This window comes from Pteropus medius, unplaced genomic scaffold (genome assembly GCF_902729225.1).
Source record: "Pteropus medius unplaced genomic scaffold, Ma_sr-lr_union100, whole genome shotgun sequence".
Taxonomy (NCBI): domain Eukaryota; kingdom Metazoa; phylum Chordata; class Mammalia; order Chiroptera; family Pteropodidae; genus Pteropus; species Pteropus medius.
The window spans coordinates 9530585-9541073 of NW_024347788.1; the positions used below are offsets into that span (position 1 = coordinate 9530585).

Consider the following 10489-nt stretch of genomic DNA (forward strand, 5'->3'; position numbering starts at 1 on the left):
TTAGTTCATCTCTCTCACATTGACCTTAAGATGCAGGCATTGCATTTTCTATGACTTTTTAGATGAAGAACTGGCATTTGAAAAAAAAAAAAATACGAAATTTCCCCCACGATCACACGTCGGCAGAATCAAACCCAAGTTCTGTGTCAAAGTTGGAGCAGCCCAGGGCTGTTCGATTCTCCCTCAGCTTTATTTCTCTATAAAATGAGTCGCTGTTAGCGTAAGGTTACAGATGACAAAATAAAGGAAGCTTCTACAGCCTGGAAGAGCTTTGCCAAGAAATCTGAAAGATTTGGGGACCCGCTAATGTCCCAGCAGACCCCAAGTTGAAGCAGTCACTGAACTCTAAAAGCTCCATGCTGGAAAGTGGGACTCTCTTTCTCGTCCGTGTTCTTGGTGTCAGATGCCAGTGCTTTGGGATGTTGAGGCTGCTCCATTTTTACCCGTCACAGACAGAGAACTTCCTAGAACTGCTGGGAAATGGAGCCAGCTGTCTACATTCAGGGAATTACTTTCCACGGCATCCTTGCCAGAAAAGGAGCATGGGCTCAGCTTATGAGGCCAAGTGAAAAGCATTTGCAAAGGGCTCCATTCAGATCCGTGTGCCGGCCGACCACTTACTGCGTGGTTCCAGCTTTTGTGCTCAAAGAAGGCTCTTGAAAGTAGCCGAGACCCTCTGACCAGACTGCCGGTTGTTCGAAAAATGTCTGATGCTTGGAAATCTCTCCAGAGAGGGACGGGTCTGGCTTCAGCGTCCAGAGAAGTCACCAGTGAAGTAACACTGCCCCGCGTGCAACGCCTTCTGCTCAGCATCTGGTCGTTAAGATGATTTTACTCACTGGTGGCTGGTGGCCCAAGCCAAAGCCGGAGAGGGAATGTGTGACACGAACTTAAAAAAGAATCTTACGTGGGCTGCACACTTGATCCCTCAGAATATTCCCAAGAATCATTTGAACTTGTTTGACCCAGCTGGGCGCTGGGTGGAGCGAGCAAGAAGTCAGTGGGAAGAAAGGAACAGGGACCTCGGTGTCACCCTGGGATTCAGCTGCGATCTCAGGGATCAACCGTCACTGTGCCCCTTCCCCCCACACCCCTCCCCCCAGAATATCCAAGGAAATACAACCTCTGCTTCCTCTGTCAGGAGGGGAACAAGAGAAGCCAGGTTTCCTCTTCCAGTCTCTCTGCCTCCGCTGCACCCCTCCTCCCCAGCCACTCACCCTCCATCCGCCAGCCCCCAGCTTTACCTTCATGCCACGATGGTGGCTGACTCTTGTCCTCACGTCTCTGATGTTTACCATTCTCTACTAGCTTCTTTTCACTTTTCTATTTTGAAATAATTATAGACTCACTAGAAGTTGGAAAACATTGGCGTGTTTTCATTTACCTGAGATAAGCCTACGGTCTTCTTTGCCATGCCTCACCCCACCCCGCTTCTTTCCTGAAGGTCTCTTTGGGGGACACAACCTGAGGAAAGAGTGAATAGAAAAGGAGAGGTTTCTTTGGGGTGAGGGAGTCTAACTTTCTTGAAAGAGGAATGATTTTCTGGGGCATAAGTGTGTATATGCAGGTACGTCGATAGCACGTCCTCAGAAGATCATGTTTAAAAGGCAAAGCACACTCTCTAAATATCCAGGGTTTTCACCATGTTCTTATTATTACTGATGCTAACATGGAATGAATGTTGTTGGTCATATTTGATATCAGCTTGCAAAAACAATAGTTTCTGCTTATTCTCAAACGAGAACTCAAATTATTGTGATTCTCGATATAGAAATTCATTATGACAGATCTCCCCAGGGCCTTTTACACCCAGCTAAAGAGGACTGGATCAAAACTCCACCTGAAAATACTAAACAAAACCAAACAAAACAAAACCACTTTGATTTTCATTTGCAAAAGACAACGCAGCACGCCAACAGAAGAAAGTTACTACATTAAGGAGACCTAGCTGGATCCAGGAGTGCACTTAAAAAGTCTTTAAACGCTAGAAAAGAGCTTCTCGGGATTCGTTTCGGTTTGGTTGGGTTTGGGGTTTGGGGTTTTCTCAGGTATAGCTAAAATGGCATTTCCTGGGCAAGGCCCAAGGCATCTAAGTTTTCCTCTTGGATGAGAAGGCGACTACCCACATTCCCCTGGTGCGGACACAGAGGGGTGACACAGTGGGTGTGCAGCCTCACGTCCTCCTCGCCGCCCTGTCCACTGCAGAATTCAGCCCAGAGACCCAAGTCTAAAGGGTGAGAGCAACAGATAAAGGCCTGCGGATGGTCGGGCGGCTCCGAAACGTCCTTATGCTGGGGGGCAGCTGCAAGCACACTGCAGGACATTGCATATCGCTCAACGCTGACTCCCATGCTACATGGATTTATGTCGGGGAAATAAGCTACTGACGATGAAAGCAATGACATACTCATTTCAAAAAATTTAGAAACCCGAAATAAGTACGAGGAAAAAAAATAAAATTGCTTGTAGTTCTACCATCCAGGTATAAACACTGTTAACTTTTGGGTATATTTCCTTTCTGTTTTTCTGTATGTTTGTGCTTCCTTCTACAAAGAAAGTAATATGTAATACAAAGTTGGACTCAAACTATACATAGAGTTTGGGATCCTGCTTTTTTCTGTGTCATTAAATAATCTTGGCTATAAATAAAACCACGGTGCAATTTCCATCATATGGATGTACCATTCATTCATTCATTTTTCTATTACAGGATTTTTTCCCTCATTTCAGATATTTGTAACGATAGGTGATGCCGTAAGAAAAAACATCCTTGTCCATAAATCTATATCTTTGCCTTTCTCTGGCTCGTCCCTTGATGTAGATTTCTAAAAGTAGAATTACCAGATAAAAGGAAGAACCACGTTTGCAGCTCTGATCTGTATCATATGCTAAACAGTTTTCATGAAATTTTTCCCCGCTCGCCTTTCTGCTGTGTCCCGCAATCACACAAAAAAGCATATGCAAGTAGCCACGTGCCAACATTAAAGCACCTGATTTACAAATTAATTAGTAGCTCAGGATGTTTGACTCCTCACATAATGTAGCAAGACCAGAAAGGACTGGAACATTTGAGGGCCTTATTAGCCAAGACTCACAGAAGAAATAGCCTAACAAGCACCCAGAGCCTCTGCCAGCTTATCTTTTATCTTTGCACAAATTTAAAAACTTATCTTTTATCTTTGCGCAAATTTAAAAACATCGCACCTTCCTCAAGACGCTTGGCTGCCATCTGCCAAAAAATTACCATAATCAATAACGAACCTCTGATAACTGGGTTATTGGGGCTGGGCAGCACACAGTTGGTGCTCTTGAGGTGTCTGTCTCTGCAGGTGTAGGGGTTTACATATGAAAGCTTGCGTCTGTCACTGCGGCCAGACACACGACAGGACCTCTCTCCCCTTCCCGTATACACACCCATCACTCCTTTCTCTCCATCGCTCACTGCTTGCAACAGCCAGGCGCTGTTCAGTTAGAAAATTCCTAAGCCTCCTGTCTGCCTGAAAACGGCCAATGCCCTCCTAGGTGTCTGCTCGCACGGGTGTTCCAGCCTGGACTTCCTGTGCCTTTAGTTGCTCCATTTAGATGTCCCAGCGGTGCCTCAGATTTGTCAGAGGAGACAAATCTCAAACTCCCTGCTCCACTTCTCTGCCTCTCTGGGGATGCTCATTGTCCCGGGTCGTGGACAAATCATGCCCTCCCTTCGTCCCCCCACCCCACCCCCGCTGTGCCGTTGCCAGATTCTGGCTTCCCTCAGTGCCCTGGCCCCTCAGCCTCCCTGGAACCTATTAACCCCAATCAGGACATTAACGAGCACGGGTCATGGAAAATTACTCCAGCCTCTGATAACTGCCGGCTTCACGATTCCCGCTGTGACCCAGCGAACACATCCGATACTTAGAAAATCTCCTGCCTTCCTCTGCATGAGCCCCACCCCCGACCCCTGGATTCGAGCTTAGAATGCAAAACAGCTGCTGGGTAGAGAGGCACCTGAGGCAAGAAATAAATAGTGGGGTCATTGCTTTGGCGGACACGCTCGCTAAGTCTGTACACGGTGAGAGAGTCGGAGTAGAAAGTGATGCCACCGGACTGCGGCAGGTGTCGGGCCAATGTAACCGAACCCACCGGGCGCGGCGGGGTTGGGGCTCCCTGATAATAAGGTGAACCCCCCGGGTCCACTCTCAAAGGCTGCAAGATCTGGACTCAATCCTGGCAGGCATCCATGTTCTGCACGCGATTCTATAACTTTGCTTTTGAGCTTCCAGGGGAAGTGTTCACGCATCAAGGTGACATCTCTGAAACTAACCTGTGGTTCTGATGACACAGGGCCCCCAGCGTGAGACGTGGCCCAGGCGCCCAGGGGCTCCATTGTAGGGTGGGAGCACGGCGATGGGAGGCAGCCGGCCAACGAGCGCAGACCTCAGAGACAACCTGTGCTTTCCACAGCACCAACTCACCCCTCTTTTAGGAAATGCCTCCTAGAAGTCTGGAGGAACAATGGCCCAGGCCAGAGCCAGTGTGAGCCGCTTACCCATGTTTTGGCAAACTTGAGGCAATGACCAGTCCTGTCTCCTCCATCTCCATTGAGAAAAGCTAGGAAAAAATGGCTCTGGGAAGTCGACTACGTCATACCCGATAGGAGTGTCTTTGTTTAGGGCAAGGGCTGGCCACACCTGATCGTCTTAGAGTGGACCTACCAGAAAGACCAACCATGTGACTTAGAGTGAGGGTTCTAAGTCATTTGTCATCAGTCAACCTAGGGACTGAGTTCAACCTCCTGAAAGATCAACCAATCAATCAATGCCTACATAATGAAGCCCCAGTGAAAACTCAGAGTGGCTCCTCTGGTGGGCAGTAGTCCATGTGCACTGTCACACAGCACCACTGGGAGGGTGACGCGCCCTGACTCCGCAAGGCGAGGGGCCCACAGAAGTCTGGAGTCTGGAGCCCTCCCGCACTCTGCCCTACGCGTCCCTTCCTCAGGCTGATTTCAGCCTGTGTTCTTCCCCTGTAATAAAGCATAACTATGGCCTTCAGTGAGCCTTGTGGGTCCTCCTAGCTCATCACAAAGCATGGTTCCGCAGCCCCCTCCCCCAACAACACACGCTTGCAGATGGTGTCAGAAGCTAGGGTGGTCTTGGGCACTGTGCTCTCACACTCAGCAGTTCGACTCGTTCTGGGCAAACGCGCTGAACGCGAAGTATAGTGTGATGTATGTTAGTCCACAAGGAAACTTACAAAGTTGCCAAATTCTGCAAACAAGTTTACCGAAGCCATCTCAAGAGATCTGTTAAAACAGTCTCGTCTTCCTACCAAAGTATCGCTGGTGCTGACCACAAGCCTCCTGGGTGGCTAATTCCCTCTGTGCTAAAGCCTTTAGAGGTTTCCATCACATTTAGAATGGAATTCAATCTTCTCACCTTATTTATGTGTGTGTGTGTGTGTGTGTGTGTGTGTGCGCGCACTATTCCCAGCTAAAACACAAATCTAGATCCATGCTGGCACATAGTGGGCATTCTATAAACGTTTGCCGAATAGATGAATCATTCGAATAAAAGGAATTAAAAAATGCTTATTTTGCCAGCAAGACGTTATCTCTGGCTTCGTTTTGGGTTTTTTTTTCCCCATGATTTTTTAATAGCGTTTTTTTTTTTCATGATTTTTAAGAGCGACATAATTCACAGACCGGAAAATCTAGCCTTTGGTAGAGTCACAAAGCTGCGCCGCCATCACTGCTATCTCATTTCTCTGGCTCAGGCTGCCAATCACAATGCCGCGCATGCGTCAATCACAGGAGGACCCAGGACCCAGGTGAGGCCGCTTTCCTCCCCAGCCCTTCCCAACAGAAACTAAGAGAAGGGCCCTCCCTCGCGGTCGGAGAGGCTGTGAGGACCGAGCATGGAGCTGGCCGCGCCCTGGTCCCCTGCCACATGGAAGCAGCTGAGAATAAATCTGACCCACGGAGAGAAAGAAGGAGGGAACGCTGGTTTGGTCGTCCCTGAGGCCAGCCACACAGTTCCACTGCCCACAGCTTGGGCATAGAAGTCAGTGATTCTCTCTCAGGCCCGAACTCGTTCCAGTGGTTTTCTAGAACTTGGAACGTGAGGTGTTCCCTGGGACCGAGTGGTCCCTGTCTGGCTCACACCTTCCCTCAACACATGTTTATCGAGGTTTTGCTGTGTGCAGGGGACTGGCCTTGGGTGTCCATTCAGGCTGGGCCATGGCAGTGTGGGGAATGCAATGAGAGGGACACGTCAGAGCCGAGCATCTCACCAACTGCCACTGGGGCGGGAGAGACTCTCGGAGGAAATGGCATCTAAGCTGAGACCTGAAGTCAGAGGGCAGTTTGAAGCATGCGGGATACTAAGGGGGTCCGATGAGGTTCCCATCGGCCGGAGAGGTAAGGGAAGCTACACGAAGGAAGTGACATTTGAACTAAGCCTTAAAGCATGGAGATAAGAGGCAGATACTTAGCAACAGGGCTTAGGAGCATTTCAGTGGAGGAAAATTGTGCAAAGGCCAGATCCAGGACACGGCGACAAGTTCCTGGAATCTGGGGTGCACGGAGGGGAGAGGTAGGAATTAGGCTGCGAAGGTGTATTTGGAGCACATGGCAGGTTTAGGGGCCGGGGAGCGGCATGCTCGGCCCCAAGCTGCGGGAGGCTTTGTGAGCTAGCTGGAAACGATGGACGGGGTGGGAGCATGGCGGGAGAAGCCAGTGTGGCGCCCACTGCAGCAGTCCGAGGAACGAGATGGTCTGACCCAGCACGGTGGCGGGGGACATGGACGAGAACAAATGTGAGTGCCACTGAAGACGCAGAAATGATCAGATTTAACGTCGTGATTAGAGGTAGAGGAGAGAGAGGAACTAAACACGGCAAAGGTGGTGATGGTGATGGTGATGGTGGCCATGGTGATGGTGGCGATGGCAACCAGCATTCGTGGGCCCTGAACTGGGCCAAGCGCTTTATGGGTGTTATCTCATCCGCCCTAACGGGGAGGTCCTATTATGACCCCCATTTTCGAGTTGAGGAAACTGAGAAACGTGGAGATGAAGTCATCTGTGCAAACAGAACCGGAATGATACTTTAAAAAATAAGGAATCTAGGCAAAAAAAAAAATCACTTGGGAATGAGGATGAGCCTGTTTTGCAGACTGGGTGTAAGCTGCCTATCTGGGTGAAGCCAGCTCTGACTTCCGTTGACATGTGTCACGGTCAGGGGGCAACGGCCTCACCCACGTTCACGAGTACACAACAAACTGGAAAACGCCGAGCTTTCTCAGATCATGATACATTATCTTGATTGCTCCCCCCATCCGTGCCTGTCACCTTTGATGAAAGGAAATTACATGCATCTGCTAAGCTTTGTTTTTCACAGAGCTACGTGGGATGATTTCCCAGTACCCTGTGGTCTTCTAGGTGTTTGCAAATTGATTTTTTTGATTATTTGTTCCAGTGATTTTCCAAGTAGTCAGTGTTTTTCCAAGTTCTTCTGCTTTACGGTATGAGTGAGTTAAAATCCGTATTTGCCTTCCCTTATCTGCATAACATGAAGTTTTAAGGTTGCAATTATTTAGGATATTTTTTGCATGGAGCTTATATCTCTGAGGAAACATATATACAAATATATATGACTGTAAATACGTATGTGGATGGGCATAAGGCAATCTTCAGGCAGAATCCCTCAGAGTTTACGACCATATGCAGAAATGGAAACATAGTGAGAACATATAGCTATTTCGGGTATCTTAAATAAATTAAGATTATTACTTTCTAGAAACGTTTATATGTTACATTAAAAAAAAAAACACCTCAAAACTTCAAAGAGAAAAATTGTTCTGTGCTCATGTAGCTCTCCCGTAAACACTAACCAAAGCAAGATACAACGGAATTCTAAAAATTCATCTTCTTTCTACCCAACTCCCTTTCCTGAAGCCAGGGTTTGGAGAGAGTGGCAGCTGGCCATTTAGAGATTCCATTTTTTGTGCGTAGGTACAGTCTAAAGTCCAAGGCCGAGAATCGGAGGGATAAAATTCCAGACCCAATGCATCATGGGTGACATCAGAGCCTCATTTAGATGACTGTTAAGGGCCTTTGCAGCTCAAATAGTCTATGGATCTAAAGACTGATTATGAGGATGCTAATGAAAACTATGGCAAAATGTTCTGTAAAAATACCAAATGTAACTCAAGCAACCACCTCTCCACAAAGTTAAAGTTCTCATTTTATTAAGTATGTATCTTCAGAAGTATCTACTGTGGTCTGAGTCTTGTAAGGATCATAGATGACCAAAGAAAGTTTTGTCAAATCCATGAAGCCAAAAATCTGTTTTATGAAAATGAATGATTAATAGGATGAATAGATTTGACAGCCTTCATTTTTAATGAAACTAACCTACCATATGAAAGCAAAAGCAAATTTTTAAACAAAGAACAACAACAACAACAACGCAACCCAGGCTCTTCCCTAGAAGTCCTCTCCATCAGCTACCACCTCTCCCCATTTAGGCTTAGGAGCCCTGGGGACTGCATTGTTCCCTAACCCCTAAATAGTTCCTTTATTAAACTCTCTGCTAAGATTGTGTCATCAGTTTCCTACTAGGCCCCTGGTTAGTATAGACATAATGATATTACTCAATAACAAAATAAGGATTAAATTGGAGAAGATGTGTAAAGCATCTGGTTCATATTACATACTTAATAAATATTACCTATTATCATCATTGGGCTTTTTACTTTCCTATCAATTCTGCTCTACTTGATCCAATAAATACAGATTACCAGCTGTTGACGGATTTCTCCTCCAATCCCTGTATTAGGAATTTTGAATGAGCATATGTTTTAGCCTCGTGTTTCTCTCATGAAGGATGACATTTGTTTCATATCCCTTAAAATCCCAAAGGACTTTAAAAAGAGAACAAATTTCAGACAAAGTCATGTAGACACCAAGTCTTTTTCACAGTCACTTCTCAGTGTCAATGGCCATCTGGGGACAAATTGGAGAACCTTCCAAGAGCTCAACACCAGTGAGAAAGCAGGGTGCCTTCTAAATAAATGCCTTCTGGTTTTCCCCAGCAGCAACTGTTCGGAGAGTAAGCGAGATAAAGGATTACAGCGGAGGCCACACGGATTTGTCACACCAGTACTAAGATTTCTACTGCTAGCTGAGCGTATCAAGAATTCTTGACGTGTTTTAAACAGAAGATGTCAACCACATGTGTTCAGCTGTGAGAAGCAAGGTTTTTGCCCTCGCCTCACTCTTGGATGTTAGTAATAACCTGATTTTCTCCCTCCCTGGCCCATAACCGATTTGGTGAGCTCTTTGAACGCAGTGGGCTGTCTGCCCACTGACCTGCTCCGCTCTTAATAATGTGTCTTTTCCGGAAATCTTGCTGTCCTTCCCAAAGGAATGGCTTTAGGCAACTTAAAAGCCCTACGCTGTTCTGAAACGCGTCTTTTCTTTCAAAGAAGAGCACTTTGTGGTCATTTGCTCCATATCCACAATACGAGGAAAAATTACTGCAGACAAACCAACTGGAACATGTACTTTAGCATAGGACTGGTTGGCTCCTTGCTTTTTTTTCTTTTTTTTTTCCCCCCCAACTTCAGTTTTAATCCTTTATCTCAAAAGCTGACTTCACGCTGTTGGGAGATGTCAAGTCTCCGTCTGCGGTCAGCGTTGGGGTTTGGGGTGGCTTTGCCCTCACGCCCGCTGCAGGTGTAGACACTGACTCCCTTCAGCCTCGACCTCCCCTGGCTGCTCTGAAACGGGTTATACCGTTTTGCAAAAGGATCGGTCGGCTCCTCGTTAAGAGAAACCCGACTTTATTTATTTATTTGTTTTTTTTCCCCTAAAAGGCTGGCGTTCCCACACCGGGAGTCGAACCCGGGCCGCCTGGGTGAAAACCAGGAATCCTAACCGCTAGACCATGTGGGAGACGACGAGAGTCACATCAAACCTAGATGACTTGAGTCTCTCGTCCGCTTCCGCCCGCCTCCGCACGCCGGGCCCGGCGCCGGGCTCGCTTCTGCGCCTGCGCGGAGGCGCGCGGCGGCTTCGCCCCGCCCGTGCGCGCCCCGCGCTTCCGCCCGCTGCCGGGCCCGCGCGGCTCTCTGTGCGCGCGTGTCTCTGGTGACCCGTCCAGTCTCCGGATTCTGGAGTCCACGTACGCATAGATGTAGACTCTAGATTGCATGAGCCGTTTTCAGAATTCCTCACTGGAAATCCTGTAGCGTACAAAACGACGGGTGTCCGGATTTCAGACTCATTAACAAGAGTCATAAAACCGCCACCGCTGAGGCCAAAACGGAGCTGGCGCCCCTGTCCCCGACGGCCGGCTGACCGGCGCGTCCCAGCCGCGGGCTGCAGCCCCGAGCACGCCTTTCCCGGGCCTCCGTCCGGCCCCGCGAGCGCCCGCCTGGGCGAAGCGCCCGGGCCGCTGTCCCGCGGGCCGACTGTGCCCCCCGCACCGACTGTGACCCCCGGACCGAC

The 10489-nt window shown here is 48.2% G+C and overlaps 1 non-coding gene across 1 annotated transcript; it reads right to left on the minus strand.

Moving 5' to 3' along the window:
- Nucleotides 1-9862: 9862 nt before the first annotated feature.
- On the minus strand, nucleotides 9863-9934 carry TRNAE-UUC (transfer RNA glutamic acid (anticodon UUC)). The gene has a single exon. It is a non-coding gene; the product is annotated as a tRNA-Glu (tRNA).
- Between the last annotated feature and the right edge of the window lie 555 nt (nucleotides 9935-10489).